General features: G+C 43.0%; 1 long non-coding RNA gene across 1 annotated transcript; it reads left to right on the top strand.

Moving 5' to 3' along the window:
- Positions 1–6,126: 6,126 nt before the first annotated feature.
- On the top strand, positions 6,127–14,936 carry LOC113477810. The gene is made up of 3 exons (XR_003397976.1): positions 6,127–6,138; positions 8,339–8,344; positions 14,540–14,936. It is a non-coding gene; the product is annotated as an uncharacterized LOC113477810 (long non-coding RNA).
- The last annotated feature ends 5,037 nt before the right edge of the window (positions 14,937–19,973 follow it).

Raw genomic sequence — 19,973 nt, 5'->3', positions numbered from 1 at the left:
TTCTGCCTTTGACCCCCTTACCCTGTTCCCACAGACATGGGCCAACCTGCCACACCAGGGCAGGAGGGTACACGGGGCCCAGGGAGTCCCCAGATTGCGCTGGGACAGGGAGCTGTGCCCCGCCATCCCCAGCACCATCCCACGGGACGTGCTGGCTGAGCCCAGAATGCAATCACACAGCTGCAGCAACTCCAAACTTCAGAGAAACCCCATGAAAACCCAAAAAAATCGCATAATGTGGATGATCCCTTAGCTGTCCTCAGTTATTCTAGAGATTGACTGAGCCTCCAGACAACAGGATAAGAAAAGGTACTACTTTATTCGGTGCCTCTCTATCCTATCAAATGCTAACTGCTTGTCTTTGCTTTCCATGCCCTTTTCTTCCTATACCAAGGTTATTTATTTACTATCTCTTTTGAGGTTACAGACTGGCAAACTCTGCACCCTTACAAGTCAACGATACCGCCTCTTAGCACAACAACCACTTCATTTTTAAGCACGTGCTTCCATGCTTTCTCCAGTACAGACCTTATCTTAAAGGGGGGAGTTCCCTATACATCTCTGAAAATCACTACATGGTCCTCCTTGCAACCCCATCCCAAAACTTTGCTACAAGGCTTGCAGAGCTAGCCAAAAAAAAAAAAAAAAAGTTACAGCTATGGTTAAACTGCTGTTGAACCAAGGCTCCTCGCTGTCCGTGCACACAGGCACTGACCCACAAACCGTCTCCCTGATGCCTCTAGCCGTTATTTCCCGTCCACAATTCCATGAGCTCACTGAGGTCTGTTTGTACAGCACTTGGGTACATCGGGTCCGTGGCCCACACTGACTGTTCCCAGGCACAAGTGTAACACAGATCACAAAGAAATCATTAGCAAATCACAGGAAAGTTTAAAAGAAGCAGCTTTTCACCGGCTTTCAGCAGACAAGAGGGAACTTGTGTTTTCTGAACACTTCTTAACTTCTACTTGTACAATTAACACTCCTTGATTTCACTTTATCATCGTGGGGCATTTTTCTATTTGAAATTGTTTATTAACCTGAACCAATTTTTTTACTATGTATTTACATTTCATCATCTAGCAAGCCTGATTATCTTGAGTACTAATAATAATCAACACATTACTAACATCACTTTAGTTTTAAGCCATATGACTAAACATTGCAAATTAATTCTAAGTTAATCAGTTTCATTAGCTATGCAAATATTTCTTTGGCTTAAAGCATTAAATCAGATTTAATTTGCTAAGACAATATTCATCAGGAGCTTATGCAATTCATTCTTGCTTTCCATTAATTAAGGCATGTTACACTGTGGGGTCTCTATGCAAAAAAAAAAAAAAAAATCTAAAAAGGCAGAACTGTTAAACTTTTGCCTTCATTTGCAACTTTTGTATTATGACAAGATCTGAAGGCAAAAGAAAAAAAACAAGTCAAGGAGACACAAAAAAATCACAACTTCCCCCTTAGAAGAATTTAGAATGGATTTAGATGCATTTAAATTTAGATACATCATAAATGTTGTCTCACAAGATCACTGTGTTGAGTTTTTCTTACTGTAAGAGTAGTAACACTACATCATAGCGAGTAAGTGTGATCTCACTTGTGTCTTAACTCTGAAGTATTTCGGCTGAAAGCGTGAAGCAAACTCACTTAAGAGAACTCAGGATGCTATAGAATTATTCGTTACAGAATATGCAGATATACAGACAGAAGATAGTTTGCAAGATACTATTGGCAAATAATCAGAGGTGGCCACTCCTTTAAACTTATTTGGGCACATGTTTCCTTTGCATCAGTGGATGTTTTGCTTGTGTAAAACTACAAATATCGAAGTCATTGATTTAAGAACCTGGCCTACTGGGCAGGAAATTATTAGAGGTTATCTAAACACCAGGTTCTCAATCCAAAAAGCAAATTGGGAATTGGAGTACACAAGAGTCAGATGAATCAATGGGCTACTCTGAAAACTGGAATGGACTGCAGCAGACTCAGCTGTTGATGTGCTCCTTGCTGCATCATATTTGGGCCTGCAGGTAGAGAGCTGAGCACCCAAAGTATCAGCTCACCCAAAAATCAGTGTCTACCCCTGTAAAAGAAGGAAAGACCAGTGATTAAATCATCTTAACTTGAACTCCCCATGTACCTTTGATGAGTGACTGCTTCTAGATGCCTCAGCTCTTCATTTCCAATAACACTGTCCTACAAAGAGGACTGGAAAGTACTAGAAGTGCTAAATATAAAAGCACTACGTAAAGTTAGCTGCTGGTTTTCCATCTATATAGAACTGGTGATGTTGGATTTATCCCAACCGCACTGTGGAAACAGTAGATCCATATTTGGAAGATCCTTTGTCAGGAACACCTTGCTGTTCTAGCTATGAAAATGGGATCCTTACTGTCAGTTCTGTGACCGCTGATTTGAATGGCATCAGGATCACAAATATAATTCAAAGACAGTGAATGGTGCCTTTATGTCATGTCTTCATATTTCTGCCCTGTGCATTTCTCATTCTTTGAAAAGCTAGATATATCTAAAGACTGGCCCTAAGCCACAGAGTGAGTACATTATTGTACAGCTTTAGTGTTGAAAAGTGAATAAAGAGTAAATTAGGTATTGAATTTAGACCTAATTTTCATGTGATCTACTTTAACTGTCATGGGACTTCAAAAACTTCTTACATTTCATATAAACCTATATCTTGGCCTATCAAGTGCTGTTGATTTCAGTGAGAATGAACTATGCTTGGCATTTTTTCAAGTGTTTCTCAATACTCATCACAGTCAGACCATGACTGGATGTATGAGGAGTTACATCCTCCAGTCAACCCACAGATTTGACCATACTGCCATCTGTAGTGACTTACACTAACAATGTTTTCCAGTGAATTGGTCCTTTGGGAAATGGATCAGGTTAGGTCTACATTATCTGAATTTAAGAGATGACAGAGGGGTCTTCCCTTTGCACCTTTGGTATGTGGAACAAGAGAAATAATACCACATTTAGGTCGCCTGTGTTGAGGTGCATCTCTCCCATGACATCCCAAGGCATTAGGCAGAGTAGACAGGAGAGCCTCAGACCTATCTTTCTCTCCCAAAGCAGCTTGTGCTTCTCCTTTGGAACACAATTTCTGAACCAAGACCAAGCCTTTCCAAACCAGTGGAAACCTCAGGCTGTTCTTTTCCATTCCTGCAAGCCGTTTCTCACAAGCCTTCACTTTGGCACGTCTTCAGCATGAGGACGATTTGGTTAGATGTGGGTTGGCACCAAGCCTGTTGATTAAACCATTGTTCTCTGAAAGTAACTACTCAAAAGGAACTTTCCTTGACCACCCATAACTCGAAGAGGTTTCTTTTGCACATCTAAATTTCATTAGTTATTATATAGAAGTAAAATCACATCTAAAGAATGATGTATGGCTACACCCTGGAACAAGTTCCACCTTGCCACAGCTACGTAAACTTAGAGTATCTGGACTCAGACAAATGGACTGGGTTATAAAAGTTGAATTTGACTGCTTCATCTGGGGGGGGGTGGAAGATGAGAGGTAGAAGCATCTCATGTAGCAGCTTCAGCAAGTATTTACTTCTCTTAACAGATCTTTGCAAGACAGAAGCTATTACGCCACGAATGCACAGACACACAAGTAACTGTGCTTACACCGTTCATACCCTTAAACTCAGTGGGATTAATATATACAACTAACTTGAGTCCTATGAGTGCACTCAACTTGTTTTTCATGAGATTGCTCACATCCATACAATTTCAGTAACTGAAAGATGTCCCGGACATCAGAGATGAATAAAAAAGGCAATCACTTCTTGCTGTTACAATATTCCTCTCTTAGGAAATACTCATCATTTAAATAGTTTAGAATTGAAATCACTCCTCTCTTTTAGTTTTTATATATCACAAATTAAAATATTTGCATTTATTTTCATTCTGAGCCCCTTACTTCAGCAGAATACAAAACTGTGCAAAGGACTCAGGAGTACATAAGGAGTACTGAATGCTTTCTCCTTCTTTTAGGATATGGTCAGTCAATTATTTATTTATTAAATAAAGATCAAAGCATCTATGCTTTTTTTAGGAGACTACTCACCTTTTTTTCATTTTCTGTTACTCATCTAAACAACAAGCAACTCAAAAATAATGAGGAAAGGTGTGAAAAGAGACTATCTTGACCTCTACATTCTTCACAGACAAGAGATGTGTTGAATTAAACTCAACTGTGAGGCTGAAGTAATTACATATGAACTCACAAGCAGTGCACCCTGTTCCTGTTTATTTTAACCCAAACCAGCCAAAGTATAGGCTTAAAGCAACCAGCATCCCACACTGATATCACTTGGTCCCATATTCAGCAGTCACACCAAGAAGTGCCTTCATGACGGTAAAGAAAGAAAAACCCCTTGGCCAGCCTGCCCTTGAGAATGGACATAACACACCTGAGAAAGCATGAAGGAAAGTAGAGGAAGCTCTATGAAATGTCTTTCTGATATTTCTCTCATCCATATCGGTTTGCATCTTTTTTTATCTGGAAAATCTTCTCTTCTCTGGCAGCCATGTGTACAGTCCAATGCTTATTCTGAGCCAATAGGAACAAGGTGGATACAGGAAAGTTGAGCCAAAGGGCACCTGCTATGTGATCTGGGCATGCAGCAACTGCTGGCTGGCTAAACCAGAGCTCTTTCCCATTCCCTTTCACACCCACACATGCTTTATCTGTGCAAGGGTGAGCCAGCCAGAGGCACAGCAGGACTGCATCAGTCCTAGAGTCAGTGCTGTCTTTGGCTTCTTGGGCTTACATGTGAAGGCAGAGGAAGGTAGGTGAACATAGGGAGAGGAAACTAGTGCTGAAAGGAGTAAGAAAGGAGTCTGTGCAGGGCCTGGAAAGAGTGAGGAAAAAAATCCCATGGATGCCAGGGGCGTAGGGTAGCCGTGCCCACTTGCAGTTGGCCAAGCAGCAAGTGTATTGGGAAAGCCCCACTGGCCTCAAAAACCTGCTCTTCTGGGCATCTTGGGCCAGCAAGGCCAGGGGAGGAGCAACAGGACTGGTCCAAACTGAAGCATGCCAAGGCAAGCTTTGCTGGCACAAATGCAAGGATTGCCTCTGTAGCAGGGAACAGTAACTTCTTACAACTCAGAGGAGGCCAAGGGCCAGGATCTGGGGCACATCAGTGAAGGTGCCCCTGAGAGGCTGTACATGGGAGAAGAGAGATCAAGAAGGACAGTGGGACATCCCAAATTAATATATAAAAGTAGACAATGAGTCCCAATCCAAACAAAGAAATAAATATATAATCAGAAAAGCTGCACCCAGATGTCACCTGTGGCCCTTCCCCACTTTGGTGATGCAAGCCATTACCCAAGGACATGCTTTTATCCTCTTTTGGCTGGTATTCAAAGAATCTGGCCTTGATGAGCCTGAAAAAACTTCCTTTCATCCACAGTAGGCTAAACTTAGTGCAAGAACAAGAGTGTAGACTGATGAGAAAATAAATAGCCAAGTGCCCTGTGGCCAAACCTCCTGTGGCTGGAGGTGGGTCAGTGGCTCCCACAGCCCATTGCACCCAGTGCCCTGCCAGCCTGGCACTTGCCACCACCCCTGTCACACCCCAACACCAAGTAGTTTGCCCTAAAAGACATCTAGTGAACACAAATCTTTTGGGAATAGTCCAAATGCCAGTAAAGAGCTGATTAAGCGGCTGATACCATATTACTCTACACCTATAGCAAGCGTGTATCAGAAAAGCTTTGCCATTGCATTCCAAAGGGTTGAGAATCGAAACCCTTTGGCTGCACACACAGCACCTACCTGACACACTATCTCCTTGATAATTAGGGGAGGTAATTATGTGAGGATCATTCACCCAATCTAGATCTGGAGCAAGTGTTCAAGCTCTCATGTGGCGATAACCCAGAGGAAGGAAAGAAGTTCCATACCAGAAGTCCTGACTTCCAAGTGTGCAAACTGAGAAACTAAAGGATACAGTGAAGTTAGCTGGAGAAGAGAGTGCAGCATTTTAAGTGGAAGATTTTTTTCATCCTTAAATCAACAAATACCTGGAATTCCAAAAAAAAAAAAAAAAAAAAAAAATGGAGAGAAACCTTCCAGATATAATTGGTGGAATACAAGTCTGAGAAGGATATTAGCAATAATGAATACAGGGAATGGCAATAATACCACACCAGCAAAGAGTCCTCAGCTAATCTGAATCAGAAACTATAGAGAAAAGAAGAGCAGGAAAAAGTTATAGCAACCTAAAGCACAGAAGAAAAATTACCTCTTCCTTTCTGCAAGTCAGCAGTTTACAGGTGCTCAAGCCCCAACTGCATCACTCATGTGGAAGGTGGGAGGCACAAATCCAAAAGCCCCTTAGAGCAGGAAAGGGACCAAACCCAGACTCCCTTCCCCTTATAGGCATCAGCGTTTCATCCCACTGTGGAAATGCTTTAAAAAACAAGAGTGAGTTTGCAAGGATTTCTTCCTCCCAAATGATAGATGGAGGTGACTGCCAATCTGGATCCCGAATGGATGCAGCTGTTTGCCTCCAGGAACCCCACTCCAGAGTGAGCTGGGCTTCATATTCATGCCTCTGCCCAGAGCTCCATGGATTGCTCTGGATGGCTCTTTATACAGTTTGCATAATTTGGGATTGCTTTTTTTGGAGGTATCTAATTCTTTCCATGAGCTTTACATGGACCTTACAGACCAAACTTTGGAGAGAAACTGTCTGAGCAGCCAGGGATCAGGTTAGGAAGGCCATATTCCTGGTACATTTAAATCTGGCCAGAGACATCAAGGGCAACACGAAAAGGTTCTATAGGTACCTTGGTGATAAAAAGAAGACTAGGGAAAAGGTGGGCCCTCTCCGGAAGGAAATGGGAGACCCAGGATATGGAGAAGGCTGATGTACTCAATAACATTTTTGCCACACTCTTCACCGGCAAGTGCTCCAGCCACACCATCCAAGATGCAGAAGGCAAAGGCGGGGACTAGAAAAAGAACCACCCACTGTAGGAGAAGATCAGGTTTGAGACCATCTAAGGAGCCTGAAGGTGCACAAGTCCATGGGACCTGATGAGATGCATCCACAGGACCTGAGGGAACTGGTGGATGAAGTGCCTAAGCCACTATCCATTGTATTTGAGAAGTCATGGCAGTCTGGTGAGGTTCCCACTGACTGGGAAAAAGGAAACATAAACCCCCATTTTAAAAAAGGAAAAAAAGAAGACCCAGGGAACTACAGGCCAATCAGTCTCACCAATGTGCCCAGCAAGATCACAGAGTGAATCCTCCTGAACACTATGCTAAAGCACATGGAAAATAAGAAGGTGATTGCCAACATGGCTTCACTAAGGGCAAACTGTGCCTGGCAAAGTTGGAGTCCTTCTACAACCAGGTTACAGCACTGGTGGATAAGGAAAGAGCAACTGACATCATCCACCTGGATTTATGCACAGCATTTGACACTGTCCCACACAACATCCTTGTCTCTAAATTGGAGAGACACAGATTTGACGGAGGGACCTCTCAGTGGATGAGGAATTGGCTGGATGGTCACACTCAAAGACTTGCAGTCAATGGCTCAACGTCCAAGTGGAGAGCAGTGACAAGTGGCGTTCCTCAGGGGTCGGTGTTGGGACTGGTGCTGTTTAACATCTTAGTTGGTGACACGGACAGTGGGATTGAGTGCACCCTCAGCACGTTTGCTGATGACACCAAGCTGTGTGGTGTGGCCGACACGCTGGAGGGAAGGGATGTGCCATCCAGAGGGACCTGGACAGGCTGGAGATGTGGGCCCGTGCAAACCTCATGAAGTTCAACAAGGCCAAGTGCAAGGTCTTGCACATGGGTCGGGGCAATCCCAAACACAAGTACAGGCTGGGCAAGGAGTGGATTGAGAACAGCCCTGAGAGGAAGGATTTGGGGGTATTAGTGGGCGGAAAACTGAATATGAGCCAGGAATGTGCACTCACAGCACAGGAAGCCACTTGTATCCTGGGCTGCATCAAGAGAAATGTGAACAGCAGGTCAAAGGAGGGGATTCTCCCCCTCTACTCTGCTCTCATGAGACCCCACTTGGAATAATGTGTCCAGCTCTGGGGCCCCCAACATAAGAAGGCCATGGACCTGTTGGAGCAAGTCCAGAGGAGACCATGAAGATGATCATGGGGCTGGAGCACCTCCCTTCTGAGGACAGGCTGAGAGAGTTGGGGTTGTTCAGCCTGGAGGAGAGAAGGTTCTGGGGAGACCTTATAGCGGCCTTCCAGTACTTAAAGGGGGCTACAGGAAAGATGGGGATGGACTCTGTATCAGGGAGTGCAGGGATAGCAGGAGGTGTGACAGTTTTAAACTGAAAGACAGTAGATTCAGATTAGATATTAGGAAGAAATTCTTTATTGTGAGGGTGGTGAGATCCTGGCATCCCTGGAATTGTTCAACGCCAGGTTGGACGAGGCTTTGAGCAGCGTGGTCTAGTGGAAGGTTTCCCTGCTTATTGGAGAGGGGTTGGAACTAGATGATCTTTAAGGTCCCTTCCTACCCAAACCATTTTATGATTAAACGCTGCTGCAGTGGTTGGATAGGTAAAAGATAGGCAGAGAAATTTCGTATCAGCTCCAGCTCTTAAATCTCAGGTGATACTACTGGCTTTTGCAAAAAACATGTCACAGCTGAACCCAGGTAAGACATGGGAGACTTGGGGTCAGTCACCTCCTGGGCCTTCTCCCAAGCATTACAGTAACTCCTTATCCCCACCAGTGAAGCACTACTGAAAAAAAAAAAAAAAAAAAACCAAAAAAAAAACCCAACCCAAAACCTAACCAAAACAAAACAAAACCCCCAGAAACTGAAAGTGCCTGTCATTTAGAATTTGATTCCAATCTCACTTCATGGTGTAAATCAAAATGTCTTTCATTTTTCTTGTATTTCTGCCAGTAATCATTAAAAGGTTTTACAAAATAATCTTTCCTTAAGGCTACTAGGCACTGCATATTCAGGGAAAATAGTCTGGTTGTCATGATAGTTGAAAACATTCATCTTTCTGGATTTTGGCCTCACAATGCAACACACGTATCTCCTCCAAAAACATGATGTCTGCTCTAGCTCATTACCTAAACAGCTGACAAACTCCATTAATTTGACGTTGAGTTGGGAAAAAACAAGAGCTGTATACTTTGTAAGTCGTATAAGGACAAGCAGAAAACATTCCAACATGCTTTATCAGTATTAACGCATTTTCTGACCAATGGCCAATTACACAACGTCCTGCACCCTTGGAGAGAATCACCCTTGGAAATATTGACCTTGAAATAATGTAACCCTACTAGATGTCAGTGGAAGAGGTAAGAAAGTGAATAAGCTGAGGATGGCTAATACTATTCCTTTTTGAAATGAACACTAAGATATTTTCCCTTATAAGTCTGCATATATTTGTCTAATTCAAGAACTTCTGCTTTAATGAACTCCCGGAAGAAAATGTATAAACTGCTTTCCAATCCACTTCATAATGTTGACCAAAAACCAGTATTTTTTTAGTCAATATAGTATGAACAGTTCTGATTTTTTTTTATCAACAGATTGTAAGCTATCATTTTTATATAATGAACTTATATTAACTATTAAATCAATATTTAATTATTGAAATTACTGCAGTCTTTTTAGACTCTCTCCATCCATCTCTGCATGGTCAGAGTCACACAAGCTGGCCTGTGGTATGTAGCAAGCGAAACTCGATATAATTGCAGCCCTTTTGAACCTGAAAGTCCATGAAATACTTGAATCAAAATCTCAAGATCTAGGCAGCATGCCATTATTTTTTCACACAGTATTCAAACATCTTGGGAATGGCAAAGAGTAGAAACGCCAGGGGAATTTTACCAATCTGGCCACATCTGGCATTAGAATCAAAAATACCCATTCTGACTAGTACCATTAAAAAGAGATCAGGGTGATGTGCCAAACACAGAGTTGGTAAGAGCATACACATAGACAAAATGAACAAGGTCGAGTGCAAAACTGCTCCTTACCTTATGAACTTCTGAAGTCCCATTTTGATCTCATTTGCAGCAATGTTAATCCAGAGTTCAATCAAATTCAAATTTATGCCATTAGAAATGAGAGCAGAATTCGGCTCTTAAATTACAGCAGCTAAGCACAACAGATTTTCTTTCCCTAGGAGTGTTTTTAAGCTCCTGATAAAGAGACAGCTTTTATGTCTTTAATAATCCCTTCTTCCTGAATTCAACGAGGTAAGCGTCAAGCACACACTCAGAAGTGCTTCCTTCATTTCTTATGATGGCTTTAATGTATTTTAAAATAGTTTCTAAATCAGTGCATAACACATGCTAAAAGTGACGGAGGAATCAGGCTCAGACCTGATTATGAACGGCTGTACCACCCTCTTTTGACATTTTCAGGCAGCAGACAAAAGATAAATAAGAATGTGAAAGAAAGTCTCTGGAAAAGGGGCTGAAAAACTACACTGTACTTAATTATAGGATTTATGATCCAACTGACATATGGATTACTGGATCAAAGACTATGGGTTTTGCCATCTAGTGAATAAAGCTTACAATTCATCCTACTTCAAACCTTATCCGGCCTTTAGGCTTTTGCTATGTAACATGTACGTGTATAAATTCATGGCCTGCCTTTTCAGCTCTGCACTCCTTCCAGGCACTCAGATGTTCTTGCAAACGAGGAGCCCCACTTGCCTCATTTAACGCCTGCAAGTGTATGCTCACGTACAGTTACAAATAAGTAACACTTAACTGATGCATCAGTCAGAGAACTATCGCCCAAGTGAGAAAAATCTCCACTCCCTCGACAATCCTAATTTACTTTTACCCTCCACGGCAGCTCTGGTCCCACCACTGAGACCCCAGGGTTAACTTCCCATCACACTCACATCTTCCACATAAGGACTCGTAATGCCCACAAGATGGTCACCGTTCTCCCGTTCATAAAGACACGTGTACTAACCATATGACATCGTATTCATGAAGAACCAACAGCTCTAGCACTATGTTGAAAGCATGAAAAGTAAAGCACGGGGGCAGAGTTACGCTCATACAAACACCTGACCAGAGCCAGATTATTTCCCAACTGCTTATGGAGGAGCCACGGTCTTCTTTCTCTCTCAGCATCCTTCCTCCAGGGTTTACTGGAGGTAAATCACAGGTTTATATGCCCCGGCCAAAGCCCTTCCCAAATTTTTTTTTTTTTTTTTTTTTTGTCAGAAGCTGCCACAGATCATAGCGCAAGATTGCCAGACAAACTGGGAAGAGAGAACCGATAACTAAGTAATTGGCTAAATAACAGAGACCTGCTTTCTATAAACAAACTCTCCTATTAATCAGTACTTAGGAGGATGGATGTGGTCCAAAGTTAGATACTACCTGCTGCTTTGCAACTATAGTGGCATATATTTTAATAATGTCTTTACAAACACTTTTCTTCTTGGGGTTCTGGGCCTGGTTAAGGCAAAAGACAGTGAAACATTAAAAATGTGATTAAAAAATGAAATAATTGAAAGGAGCAGAAGGTTGTGTTAAATCTAAAGCAGTATTTGACAAAGCTGGCTCAATCACTGTCAGCTCTAATTCAACTGTAATTACCATAGTTCAGAACACTGAGCCCTATATTAGCAGGGGTGCAACAACTGTTCTGGGAGGTTTGGGGCAAGGCAATGTTAATCTATAGAATAGAAAATAATGAGCCATTTCAGGTTTAGTTCACTGAACAGTACACAGAAGAGCACTTCAGCTTTCCAATACCACAGTGAAAAAAAAAAAATATCCACACATAAAGAAGCAGTTCATCTGTTTTATATGGTAATTCAGTGAACAACGAGAAGCACCTCACAGCTGAGCTCAAACTCACGCGATGCCATACTGCCTGTTACCTCTACACCATTCTTGGTACGACACCTACACTTAGGATGAAGTATGCACTCAGGAACGACAGGATATGAATTACCACTGCATCATTATAAGTCTGTCTGCATGAAGAAGTCTGAAGCCAAGAAAGCATAATTCATCATGACAGATGTATGCAGCATCAGACATTTCTCACGGAGTTCGGATGGAAGAAATACTGGAGCATCTGCGGGCTGCTCTGCTCTTCAGGCAGAAAGCACAATCCATGGCAGCGTACATGCCCACTGTTATCTTCTGGAAACTAGAAAAACATATGTTATAGCAGATGCTGCTCTATGATTTCCCCCCTTGGACTCTGTTAAGGGCGTTCAGCTAATTGTAACGCTGTAATTAGCTGTGTTCTGTATCGCAAAAGCAATTTTTTTCTACACGAGTATTCCACTGGTACTACTTCTCCAAGGAACTGTAAAAAGGCATGTTAAGGTTAACAAATGGAGAAAGAGAGGGAAAGATAGTAAATTAGAATAAGTAGGCTAGACTGGATCTACAATGACTGCAAGTTCTGGGTTGCTCCAGAGCAAAGTGGGCTGACACGTTGCAGCCCTGCTGTGACATATCAGAGTGAGAAACCTTGTACCAGCTCCTCCAAGACAGATCTCTTGGTCCTTGCTCCATCAACCCCACATTTCAGATCAGTGGGAGATCCGATGGAGTAAGGACCATGGGGTTTTCCTGTTTACATTTTTCGCCCATGCGGAACAAATCCTCAACCTACAGCTGCAGCCCCGCCATCTGTTATCACTCCTGCAATTTCTGTGTGCAGAAGGACTCACGTATATTTCTGCACAGCGGCCTTGAGGCAAGGATTCAGGAAAACACTCCAACATGTGTAAAGCAATCCCTGCGTATGCCAGCGCTTGAGAAGAAGAATAACATCAGGCGTATCTTTAATTCCCTGAGACTTCAGTGAAACTTCAACCCATCAAAGTTAAGCTCCCACTTAAGTACTGCCAGAATAAAGATAGTTCCCTGAACTGTAAAACATATGTAATGCCGTTCATTATGATTATATAGCCATGTACAAATGTGGGTGTAAAACTATATATTTGCATGTGTAGTTACAGAGCCGTATAAGTCTCCTCCATATATGAACTGCTGTTACTCCTGCATCTGTGAATTTAGGTTAACACCATGTGCATATATGCCTATACTTATGCATAATTACTACTTCATTTTGGATAGATATTAACTCAGGACCAGATGTGCAAGGCTGCCTAATGATGGTGTCTTTCCATCAGAAATAAAGTTTTTTGTTTACAATTCTAATTTCAGTATGTTAAAAGTAATAGGTCATCAAAACATGTTTATATATACAGCTAACATCTCGATGATAGTTTCTAGGAGGGAGTTTCAGGGATAGGTACCTATGGGGGGGTAAGTTTGCTCCTCCCTACAACATGTACAAGATTCCTATGACAGCTGAGGTGAATGAGTGGGCTGAATGCAGATCAATGGGCTGAATGCAATTAAGGATGTATGACTGTTACAGATTATTAAATGGGTTTTGCAGTTGATTGCAAGATATACTCTGTAAACACATGAGCATAAAGATGCATAAATAACAAACTGATCTATAATCACATGGCTAAGTGTGATGCTCTCATGTCCTCTGACAAACTTGCTGAAAGGGGGAAGGGAAGGCTCAGAGACCTGATATGTCTTCTTATCTGCACAAATCCAGCCCTTGGTGAGCCTTAAATCACAAAACACCTCACAGCCACTGGCACTTTACCTGGAGGTCAAAATACTGAAGGCAAAAGCCAAGCAGCTGAGGAAAGAGAAATGCCCTTAGAGCCTGTGGTATGTTGGCATTACTGCCAAAGACCCCAGCTCATACCCAAAAGAGCTCGAGCTAGATTGCTCCAATACAACCGAATACTGCCCTGCAACTACCACTGCCTAGAAAACCACCTTTACCCAAAATGGCTAGATCTAAGCTAGTTCAGTCTGTCCATATAATTCACCATCACAACCCAACTGGAGTGCAGCAAGCCCAGAATGCCACGGGGCCGTTCAGAGTGCTGTGTCCCCCCAGGCATGAGGTGTGACACCAGCAGAGCAGTGCCACCGCTCCTGTGCTCCTGGCAGGCACTGCACAGAGAAGAGTACACCTCACACTGCTCTAACACCCTCATTAATAATAACCCCAAAGACATCTGAGCATCAGCGAAATCCTGCAAACCACTGAAGTGCTAAGGCTTGGACAATAAACTCAAGCCAGAGTTGACCTATAGATGAATCCTGTATATTTCATAACTGGTAACCATGATGCCAACAGGTATTATACTAAGTTATAATAAACCACCTATCCTGATGTATAAGGTGGAAGTGTTGAAGGCTGAGCAACAGGCCCTGAACTGAAACTGTTAGCCCGGAATGTAATCCCTAATGAAATATGCATGGAGGATGTAGCTACCTTGAATGTGTCTTTCCCTTCCTTTGTATGTGAATAGAATAACAGAGTCATGGAAGCAGGTGTCTGTCCCCGACACCTGATGTGAGACCTTGTGCATAATTCCATCAGATAAGCAGAGAAACTCCTTTGGCTTCTCCCTTGAGCCCTGGCCAGGCTCTGGGGGGAACCTAATGTGAGACTGAAACCAGGTATTTCTGCTCAAAACAAAGGTGCCAGCTATTCTGGCTTGCGGATTTGGCGATATATAAGGCTGGGCCAGCTCACAGCGACTTTGGAAGCCTCACCTATGGGTGGACACATCACGTAGGATTTCCCCCTTGCCGGGACGGGGTCTCCAAATCCTCGTTGTGACCAGGTGTGCCCAGCGACTACGGATCTGGATGATGGTAACGTGTGCAAGTGGTGATGGATCTTTCCTAATCACTATTCTCTTTCTCAGGTAGTAATGATTTGATGCATTACAAGGTATTTCCCTATTTGTTTAAGCCCGTTGTTCTGTCTTTTCTTACTGTAAGTTTTCTGTATTGTTCTGTTACATTATTTAGTTATTTTAAGTAAAATACGCCTGCTCTCTTCACTCTGGTATCTGAGTCTAATTGGTATCCCTGATCGGCAAAACAACCACCAAATGCTGCAGATAATGGGGGAACCCACAGCACCTGTCAGGCAAAGAACAACATCAGTGTCACTCAGTCGTGCTGCTCCCCATGCTCTTCTAAGATGGCTTGTCAAATCCTTTTTTTTTTTTTTTTCTTAAGATGCACCGTTTGCCTGACTTTGGGAGCATAGGCAGCTCTATGGACAGACAAGCTGTCTGGCAGCAGGAATTTACTTCCTGACGTAAAGCATGTGTGCAGCCGATTCAGGAACCAAACTGCTCCTCAGGAACCAGTGACTTGGCAGGAGAACTCTCAAGAGGGACTGTCTTTCTTGCCCTCTGGTTGTCTCCTTCCCAAATCAATGTATATAAGCACATGTAAATAACATAAGAATATACCCAGATTTTCCCTCACTGACTGCTCCTCCCATAGGAAACCAAGCTACAAGAAACCAGCTGATGACAACGGCAGCTGAGTGTCAGGAAAGGGTCAGCAGTACCATACAGACAGACCTCAAGGAAACGGCACTTCAGAAGAGCAGGTCCTTGCAAGGGCATGGTGTTATCCTACATTTGTCAGCTGGCACAGTTCAGTTGGTCCCTTGCTTTCATAACCCCAACACTTTCCTTGATTTCAAAGGTGAGGAGGAGGAGGACAGAGCAACATAAAGGCACATGCTAGCTGGAATTTTGTAGACCATTCATCAGAATAATCCTGCTGTAGTGGTGGAAGATGAAGTACATGCCAAGCGTAGCAGAATAAAGCGATGGAGTGCACCTCATAACCATTGCAAAGCCAGAACAAAAGCTAACATCACTATCAGTTAAAGGGGAGTGGATGATGCTGAAGGAAGAAGGTTTGAGCGTAGGGCAGTGCTCTTGAGAGGGACAACAAAACAGGGCTTTGCCACCTTACCCTCCTGTGCCACCCTACTCTCTTGTGCCACCTTACCCTCCTGTGCCACCCTACCTTCCTGCACAAGATTTGGTTCCGATCCAGACGGACGCAGGTCACGCTGTTGAGGCCAGACCAGGTGAGCTGCTTAGTGCTTGCAAATTATCTCCACCTCCCAATCCCCACCAACAATACAGGGATGCCCCTGGACCCTTCATTTCTCAGAGGTCTCGTTCCTGTCTCACGATTTAGTCCTAAACACCAAAACCTGCAAAAGGCTTTATTACTTGATTCCATGATTTTAAAGCAACAAATGGAAGATTCATCTCAGGCAAAACCCATGTTGTGCTGGGTCAGTCCCTCCTTTACTCTTTGTCTTCTTCCTGGATACACTTGGGAGACGGAGGTAGCTTTTGATGACGTACCCACACGCTTATACTTAGTTTGCAAATCCTACTCTGGGGAGCAGTTATCTTTTTTGGTAGTTTCTTCCATCACTCGCCATAAACAGGGTCCTGATTTCTAACCACGGCTCCTAGAAGCTATAGCTGTAGCAATAAATAGCAATAACAACAGCAGTAATGATAGTTATGTGGAAAACCATCCTTTAAAAAATGAATGGACCTTTGTGAAGATACGTAGTCCTGAGAACATGATTACTTCTTTCCTGCAAAGGGTATAACTGATCATAAAGTAGCAAGCCGCACACCCTGAAATGCCTCTCTTTGATCGCTCAGCAGTCAAATTATAATCCTTCATCAGGGATACAGCAGCTGCGTGGAGCCGTAAGAGAGCATTTGACGGGGATGTTTGTATCCCAACCGTTGCCATCCACCAACGAGGCTGCTCGGCAGCTGTATAGTATGTGTAATACTGTGAGGATCTGCACAGTAAGTATTTAGGGAAACGTGAAGTATTTTCCCCCAGACACAAACTCTGAAAGCACCTGATGGCCCGACAAACGGGGAGTTTCCAGGGCCCACACCTCCACCCTCTCAGCTTTCCCGCGGCAGACTGATGCCCCGACACCGCCGCCCAAGTAACGGCTCCGGGAACGGGGAGCACCGCCTGTGCCCCCCACCCTCCCCAGAGGGGGCCGCGGGGACCGAGCTGGCTCCCGGCTCACGAAAACCCACGGGAGGCTCCTGCGCCCGCCTCCCCGGTGCCGCGGGGACGGGATGGGACGGGGTGAAGCCTAATGCTCCATTGGGAATTAGGATTAAATTCTAACAACAGGGAATACCAGGCATTCCCTTACCCCGCTCCCACACCATACTCTCATAAGCTCATGATCTAATAGAACAGACCAAGTAGTGGTGGTGTGTTGTTTATGGGCTCAGTTACAGCTCTGATCTAAACAATCGTGGCGTCAAAATACGGTGTTAGACAACCAACAGATAGCATAGTTGCCGTTTCTAGGATCCTTTGGTTATCTGTGCATAAATTCAGCTGGGGTTTTCTTATTATGCCCCTTTGGTAACAAAGCCTGTGTTTTCCACTTTCGTCTGATTTGTTTGTAAATTTAACATGCTCTTGAAATTCCCCAGGGATGATACTATCCCTGATCTCCTCTTTCCTTTCTCCCTAGCTCAGGAATTGATAGGAGCAAGAAATACCAATTTGTATTAATCTAGAGCCACATGAATCATTCCTCCAAAGTCAGTTTTCAGAAAAATCTCAGTCGTGAATTTGTTTCTTCCCCGTTTCCCTATGTTATCTTAGTATCAGAGAAAGCAGAGCCCATCGATGCTGGAGAGACTTTCCACAGTTTTTGCAACAAGCCCGTTTCTTCCCTGCTGTTTGTACCTCAGAGCAGGGAGTCACACAGAGGATCCCTGCAGCAGCAGAAACAAATGGGGAGATTAGTTTTTGTAGTGATTATGTTTATTACAACGATGCACATCACAGCCCAGAGAGGTTATCAGAAGCTCTAAACTTTTTTCTTTCTTTTTTTGGTTTACTCTTTTATTTTTCCATCTATCACCCCAAGAAGAAACCCTTTCCCAACATCAAGTGATCAGGTTAAGACAGATAGTGGTCTTATGGCTGCTGCCAGTTATGCTTCACTCACATCAACAGGGCTAGATGATGGGCAAAAATAAGAGAAGTTTTCCCTTCAACTTTCAATAAAACATTTAACCTTCATGATTGTATACCAGGTCCAATTATTAGGTTGGATCCACCAACTTTACAGTTAGAAAAGAGTTCAACCAAAATTCTGATCAATACTCCTACAGAGGAAATATTTACACTTAGATGGCAAAACAATCCCCGTCTTTCAGTCTGCATTTGCAGACGTGTCCAGCTCCTTCTACTTCCAGGCTACATCCAACCTGATTTATATTGAGCCTGGAACTATATATATTAAATTTCCATTTCTTTCTATTTTGGGGGTTTTTAATAGAAAGCTTACATTCATCATACTATTAAAAAGCTGTACCAATGAACATAGTCTCTAGCCCTGTAGATGCACATGTATTCTTCCTCTTTTTTTTTAGTTCTTATTCAACTTCTTTCTTTTCTTTCACATCTTCCTTTGATTTTTTGTACTAGTGTCTCTTATCCACTTAGCTGTTGTCTTCCCCTCTCTCTTACTCTTTCCCCTCTCTCTCTCTCATACAGCTTTTCCAGCTTTGTTAATACTGACTCTCTTTCCATACTTTACCAATCTTTTTCACTCTCTTCACCCCCTGCACATCTCTGTGTGAGAGACAAAGCAAGAGAAAGTTGCTTTTGTCTCCTCATAGTCACATCGGTACCTGTGTGCACCAGGCAAACTGCAGTATAGTGCTTGAAAGTGCACTAATAATTTGGGAAAAAAATGCTGCTCCAGGTTACTCCAGCACAGTTCCTGGGGTGCCCACGTCCTTCCATTGGGGCCACTATAACACAGGAGCCAGACCTCAGAGAAGCCTTTCTAACTAGTTTGGTCAGTCAAGAAAACAAACACCAACATGTAACTCCAGCTATACCCGAGGCATTCAAGCCTTGATGCTGTAATGATCTGTGCTTCCAAATGTACTTTTGATAATTTGTTATATACCAAGTACATAGCCTGCAGGGAAATTTCAGCCGTTTTTCTTTACCTGAGTTATTCTTGCCATGTCACGTTACTGCTGGAAGAGTTTTCAAAATTATTAGATCTGCAACAGATTGAAGAATGATGTGTTTTATACAGTCCTGAATTGACCATATTTTTCTCAGGCTCCTGTTTTTAATTTGGACATTACACAAACACTATAGAAACTCCATTATCCAGACATATTTGTATGCCATTTTGGCTATAGCCGCTATGTGTCATCTTAGTCTCAGCAGAAAAATGGAGTTTTAATACACCGTTATGTTTTGAAACAAAACAGCTCTTGTTTCTTTTGAAGTCTCGTATGTACTTCTGGAGTTTTTACAAAGTCTAAATGAACAGGCACCCAACTCCAGCTGTACAGTTATGGGCACTGGACACCTAATACCTTTCTGCCCCTTCAAAAACCTCATTTCATAGTGAGATTCACTTTGCTGTGCCTGAGCATGTGGTCCTGTATGCAGGGCTTCTGCAGCAGGTGAATGGTGCATGATGAGGCACCAAATTACCAGGCACCAAATCCAAAACTTTGTGGCAAAAGCCTGAACAAGTAGACAGTTCTACCACATCTTCACAAAAGGTGTATTTGGCTCTTTTGACCGGACAAAAGAATTCAGTTTCAGGGCCAAAGTGTCTTTCATAGGAGATAATGGATCACCCATTATCACCTACCAGAAAGCAGCCCTGATACATCCAGCATCATAGTTCACCTTTCAGGAACATAATATACAGGGCTTTAAAAATCAATGCCAACACTTTCCATTGCCCCCAGAAGCTGATAAAAATCCTAGGAAAATAGTGGGGTTTCAGTCTTAGTTTCAATCAATATTCCTTCCCAATCCGTCTGAGTTACGTCCAAGGACACCACAGAATTAAATGTTTGCTGCTCCCAGCAAGAGTCCACCTTAGGCATTCACCTTTGAGGCATTAGAAATATGAGTAGTCCTATAAAATAGACTAAAATGTAACAGCCAACCCAGCTGCAGTAACACATTCCTACCAATTGCTATAGGGCTTGAGTTCTTTTTTTACTTATTTA

This window comes from Athene cunicularia (assembly GCF_003259725.1).
Source record: "Athene cunicularia isolate RWA chromosome 3 unlocalized genomic scaffold, athCun1 chr3_part1, whole genome shotgun sequence".
Taxonomy (NCBI): Eukaryota; Metazoa; Chordata; class Aves; order Strigiformes; family Strigidae; genus Athene; species Athene cunicularia.
This window is presented reverse-complemented; position numbering and strand designations above follow the sequence as displayed.